This window comes from Choloepus didactylus, chromosome X (genome assembly GCF_015220235.1).
Source record: "Choloepus didactylus isolate mChoDid1 chromosome X, mChoDid1.pri, whole genome shotgun sequence".
Taxonomy (NCBI): domain Eukaryota; kingdom Metazoa; phylum Chordata; class Mammalia; order Pilosa; family Megalonychidae; genus Choloepus; species Choloepus didactylus.
In genome coordinates, this window is record NC_051334.1 from 121388121 (window position 1) to 121394655 (window position 6535).

General features: G+C 37.5%; 1 non-coding gene across 1 annotated transcript; it reads right to left on the reverse strand.

Annotated features, from left to right (window-relative positions):
- Positions 1-253: 253 nt before the first annotated feature.
- On the reverse strand, positions 254-415 carry LOC119523880. The gene has a single exon (XR_005214686.1). It is a non-coding gene; the product is annotated as a U1 spliceosomal RNA (small nuclear RNA).
- Between the last annotated feature and the right edge of the window lie 6120 nt (positions 416-6535).

Below are 6535 nucleotides of genomic sequence, written 5' to 3' on the forward strand. Positions count from 1 at the left end.
CTGATTTGGTCATCAAAAGCTGAAGGTCTGATTAAAGAACAAAATGCTTCTCTGTAATATAAAAAGATTTGTTTTAATAGTTCCAAAGGACATTGACTTTAACCTTAACTCCAAAATATGCTTATCATTCACAATATCTGTTAGAATATTTGTTGCAGAAACCTAGTTTTGGTCACTTCAAAATATAAAACATGTTTGCTCTAGGAGTTTGAGTTGACCACTAACCTTGGAGATAGTTAAGTTTTTCCCCCCCCAGGGGAGAGCACTAACGCAGTCCCCCACTACCACAATTATACAGTTAAGTTTCCCACATGTGGGGAAATCGCAGGGGTCAGCACATCCAGAATGCAATGGACAAGCCTTGCCCTGGGAAAACCACCTACAGAATCATGGTGTCTCCTACACAGGTAAGTATGGAGATACTTAAGTTTTGATCACCTCACTGATCTAGAAAACTCAAACTAAGCCATTTTTTTTGGTAGAAATATTATTTTTCAGCAAAATTAAGTGATTCTTAAAAATTAACTTGAAAATAAAATACAGAAACCTCAATTTTTCATGTCCAGTCCCAACACAAATGAGGAAAATGACATACAAAAGGAATTTCCTGCCCAGAGGCAAAGCCAGAACTAGAACTGTAGCCAGCCACGTCTTTAATCATTCATCCTTCCACGCATCCATTCCTTCATTCAGTAATTAAATTTTTTCAATCAGAAGCACATATGATTACAGCAGTGGACCAGCAATTGTGTTAGGCTCTGGAAAGAGGAAGAAAAGTGACACTATTTTGTGATCATCAGTTCTAAAGGTGATGCCCCCAGAGGAGCATACATATGTCGTAGAGTTCCTCATCAGAATTTTTTGAGACTCACTGCATAATTCCACAAAGAAGCATTTACCAAGTTTTCTTAAAGTTTAAGGGTTGCGTGGGTTAATTTACTCACTTGTTGAAGTGTGGAACTCACTTGGTGAGAACTGGTAAAGCCATAATGAGCCTTTTTCTGTTCTGCTCCAGCAGCTTTCCCAGGTAGAGTGCCTGAGAGGTGCCTGGCCCAGGGAAGCTGGGGGCCCCTCAGTATCTTTTGGAATGATGTGTTAACAGTCCTTAGCTGCCAAGTAGGAGCCCCACATCAATGACCTGGCTTGAGGTTTCAGCCTCCACTAGCCAAACACCTGAGAGGAGTCTTGAGGTGGTGAGCATTTGAAAGAGATGGAGACCGCTCTCTCCTCAGGCTTGCTGGAGGAGGAGCTTTCGGTCTGATGGTCTGATTCCTGGTAGCTGTTCTGTAAAAGCAGCATGAGAAAAGGAGAGGAAATGCATGGAATAGGGAGTGTGAAAGAAGGTGAGAGCTACAGAAAACTGGGGGAAGAACAGAGGTAATTGAGTATTTCAAGTGAGTAATGACAACTAAAATGATTGAAATTCATTGGAGAATTCACTAGTTTCACAGATTTAAGTATAATTGACAATTATCATTTTAGGATAAAAAAATCAATGTCTGTAGTATACTTCTGTTCCTTTTGAAGCCTTCAAAAAAGATACTGGACTCCTGGTATTTCCCATATACTACAGCAAATACATCCTAAAGTGTTTAATGAGGCAGATGTGGAGCTATATAGCTATTAAATATGTTTTTACATTTTATGAAATTATATTTTCAGAGTGCAACTTTCATGGATTTGTAACAGTTTCTTGCTCAGCAGTGTCAGTTCTTAGATAAGTGGTTATCAAACACTATTGATGAATTTCAGTAGATGTTTTAGGGATGACTAAAAAAGTGTCTTTCTTTTCCTTTTGTTTTACTTTGTACTTTTACTTTTAATGAGCAGAATTTCAAAACCTAGAAGTCATATATGTAAATACGATTAGTCCTTCATCATTGTCACATGTGAGTTTCTGAACTTACTGAAATCGTATTTTTGGAAACTCTCGTGATTTCTCTGAAGTGTTATTTTAAGAAAAAAATTGATAGTCTTTTTTGTATTGAAAATGTTATTATCTATCATGTTAGTCCACCATTTCTGCCAGTGTTGCTTTGCCCAGAATGATTTTTTACTGCATCTTAAGATCAAATCCACCCAAAAAGATTGAAGTATGCAACAGTTAATATTCTAAAGAACACAGCTCAGGTAAAGGGCAAGGTAAAAGAGGAGAGAATCTAAAAGTGATTGGAGGGAGGGCAGCATTGTTAAATACATAAAGCCCTGAAGAGGACTGCTGGAGGGATGCGACTGAATTTGATGTGTAAGATTCAGTGTTTGCCAAAAACCATCTCTATTCTTTCACCTTTGAGACACACTTTGTAATTGATTTAAGGTCTTGAGTTGTTATCAAGTCATGCTGGGGATAAAAAGAGCAGCTCTTTTAGAAGCAATAACTCTCCTGCCCATACATCAGATTATATTCTTCCCTCTCCCATTCTTTGGATGTCCACTCAACTATCTTGAGTAGCACCAAGATGGCTCCATGCTACTCCATTCCATTTCAGGTGGGGAAGGTCTTCAAGTAATGCTTAAGGAGGAGAAGTGGAATTTGTCAGATTGGAGTAGGTCTACTGAAGTGTTACTGAAGCAAAGTGATTTTGGAATGTTCTAACTAGTCAGTGCTGACATTCTCGATCTCAATGTGGCACAAATAAAAATTATGGTGTGTTTAATATAGTACCTTTCAGTCAGGTGTTTAGTATTGCATTTGGTTTCATGAGATTTGGAATTTTTATAGTTATAGTTACAATAAGAGATTTCAAGGGAATCATTTTATGGTATATATTTTACTTCTTACTCATAGCTTGGCTTCTAATTCTATTTATAACATTCACTTACCTTTAACTTTGTGAATAAAGTTGAAATATTTTCAAGGCTGTCTTTGTATTTTAATTGTTCTTGGCTTCAATAGCATATGGCAGAGCCAGGCAGAGTAGAAAAGTAAGTCTTAAATAAAAATCAGAATATATTGGATTAGCCAAATGCTTTCCCCTTCAGTTACTTAGGAAATATTGCCAACATTTGAAACAAATTTCTATTGTTTTTTAACTACAATCTCTTTTTCATCACTTGATGAAATATACAACATTCATCATATGCATTAGGAGAGATGGAGATATTTATACTGCAAAAGTAGTCAAACATGCCAGATGGATTTCAAATGGCCATAGCAACAAGTTATAGAATCATATAGGTAGGAAAGCAGCAGTCATAAGTCATGATATTCATTATGCACTCACTAAATGGGGTGGTGGTAAGGGGAAAGGAAAACAACACAAAATTACAATTTTTAATCTTTGGAAATTTATATTTCTTGGAAGGAAAGATTACACAATGCCATTATTGGAAATGATTTTTTTTTCCAATCCAAATTCCTAAAAAAAAAAATAATCCCTACAAAGTCCTTCCTTTGAGAGTTGAAGAACTTGTTACCTTGTGCCACAACCATTTCCATCTTTGAACAGTTTTAAATGTAAATAAATTCTTATTTATTCTGAAACAAGTCTATCTCTCTACCTCTCTGGATTTCCTCTTCTTTCTTGTGCTATCCTTTCCAGCAACCCTGAAGAGTTTCAGAACTTTTCTAAATGAAACAACTTCTGATATTTTAGAATTGTTGTTGTGTCTGCTCTAGGACTTAGCTCCATTTTCCAGCTCCTCTTCCTAGGGGGAGGTCTTCCCACCCTCCCACTATTGAGCTCCCTTTCTTTGTCTTCTGTCCAGCTTGCCAACCTACACCTCAGACTGCTAGAACTGAGTTCAACATGCTAGGGATAGTCTGAAGAGGTGGAGTGAATTAGAACTACTAATTTTTTTATTCTGATATTCATAGTTCCATTAATGAAGTCAGAATTGCATTAGCTCTTGAAATAATTACACTGTTGATTTATAGTTAACTTATAGCAAAGTAATTTTTAAAGTAATTTTTATATGCCATTTCTCCCATATCTAATATTTATGGGTTTGCATTATAAATTATGGGCTCAAGACTACACTTTTCCCATTATGTTAACATCATATCTCTGAGTAAAACAATGTTTATTAAAATCAAGTAAAAAGAAAATAATATAAAAAAATTGGAGGGTAGCAGGATTGAGAGTAGCCTTCTTTTTCTTTTTCATTGTTGTTTTGGAGTTTATATTATTGCTCATTAATATTTGTGCCCTCACATAAAAAAAATCATGCTGGTATTAGGATTTTATTCTAAGTTGTTGAGATCAAAATTCTCTTTTCTAACCCATGGATTATTCTTTCTAGATCTTATCATTTTGAACATCCATATGCATATCCTTATCCAGTTTGAAAAAACTGTTAAATGGGATCAAATCAAAGAAAGAATCCATGGCCCACCTCTCCACACTTACCCACAAGTCATTGTCAGCTGCAGCACTTGTGTGTTTATCATCATCTGTGGTTGGGTTAGGTAAATGTTATCAAAATCAACCAACAGCATTTTATAACCAACAGTCTGAGGACTTAACACTGGTTAGCAGGAAATTTTTACAAATCTATAAAACATTCACTCTGAAAAACATTAGTTCTTAAAATGTATAAACTCAAAAATGGTAACAAAACAATTTCAGACCAACTTGTCTGGGGAAAGCATCAGACCTCTGCCAAGGGAATTGAGTTTGGGGAGGAGGGAAAATGTTTTGCAGGGCTAAATAGTGATGAACACTAACTTCCACACTCTCCACATCACCATTTCCCAGAAGTCTAAAGATTCTGGGATCAGAAGCTCAGTGCCTGCCTGATATGGGGGTCCCCTAGTCCTCTGATATTCAATGCAACATTCTTTCCATTCTCTCAGATGCCACAATTCCTAAAAGACACACAACTGCTTCAGAATTCTTATGGCCAAGACTTCAGCATTTTGGTGTGCTATTTATCTAGGCCAGGAGATGTGGGTCAATTAATAATAACTAGAAAAACTCTTAAAATAATCTTACTTGAGTCTTCTAGGGAAAACGATGGACTCACTCCTCCTCCAAAACAGCTAGTAGACAGGCTGGAATTGTGTGAAACAACTGTTCTGGGGAGCAGGGTAGAGTATCCAGGAAAGAGTGGGCCTAAGAGGCTGAGAAACTGCAGCAAAGAGCTGTGACTAAATTGCTCCATGGCAGCTGCCAGTGCCCATCCGGCACCCTTGAGGCTGGCTGCCTGGGGTCCAGTCCCTGGCTGGCTGCTGTGAACAGAGACGGTCATGGAAGTCCTCTTGCCCAAGAACAAAGTGGGCATGGCCAAGCACTGATGGTGCCTTTGGATCAGTAAATTCTGATCACTGAGTCCCAGCTCTGAGCTGCTGTTTCAGGCCACTTGCAGCATTGTTTCAACCCTGCCCCTGACAGGGCAGAGGTAATGTAGATTTAAAGGTGCAGGGGCCTTTTAGGGCAGTGGGGAACAGTTTGCTGAAGGATGCCATTATGCTGGGCAGGCCAGGAAAGTTGTCAAAAGACTTTTGGCATCTTTTGTGACCCTTTCCCCAAGACTCTTTGGAGCTGGTTTGCACCCCCTTCATGGGTCTCTGGCCCTGTTTTGGCTGAGAAATACTGACTTGGTAAAGTCCTCTCTGGGGTGACTCTTCTTCCAGAATTTGCCCTCCAGGCAAGAGCAGCTAGAGGCAACGAAAGGAGTGAAGAAAAAAAAAAGCTATAGAGGCAAAACAGAAACAAAGAGAACAGTTAAAGATTCCTGGAGAAGGAACAGAGGAAGCTTTCCCCTGGGGGTGAAACAGTTGCACATATAATGCAGTATTAAAAATTGTACTGCATGTTCAGGGCAAGAATCAGACAAAGAAGAGTGAAAAAATCTCATCAGTTGAAAATGGGCAGTTCTAAAGATTTAGAGTAAGTTGAACCAAATGTCAAAGAAGAACCTTAACACAAAGCCAATCAAAAATAAAACCCCAGGCAAGAGAGAGAAACATCAGCAAAAAATTACAAGCCATGCTAAGAAACAGGAAGATATGACAACATGACAGGAACAAATTAAACCTTTGGAGAAGACACAGAATTTGAAACAACTAATCAAAGTTGTTCAAAGAACTCTCCTAAATCAGTTCAAGGAGATGAAAGAAAATATGGCTAAAGAAATAAAGGATATTAAGAGGACACTGGGTGAGCATAAAGAATGATTTTAGAGTATAAAAAGAAACATAACAGAAATTATGGGAATGAAAGGCACAATGGAAGAGATTAAAAATACATTAGGAGCATACAATAGTTGATTTAAACAGGCAGAAGAATCAACGAGCTAGAAGACAGTACAATTGAGATAGACTATTTTTTTTGCAATTTTATTGAGATATAATAAAAAACCATACAATGATCCAAAGTGTACAATCAGCTGTTCACAGTATTATCATATAATTGTACATTCATTACCACAGTCAATTTTTGAACATTTTCATTACTCCAAAAAAATAAAAATAAAAGTAAAAAAGAACAGCTAAAACAACCCATCTCCCCCATTCATCCCCATTATTCATTTACTTTTTTGTCCCCATTTTTCTGCTTATCTGTCCATACACTGGATTAAAGGGCATGTGAGC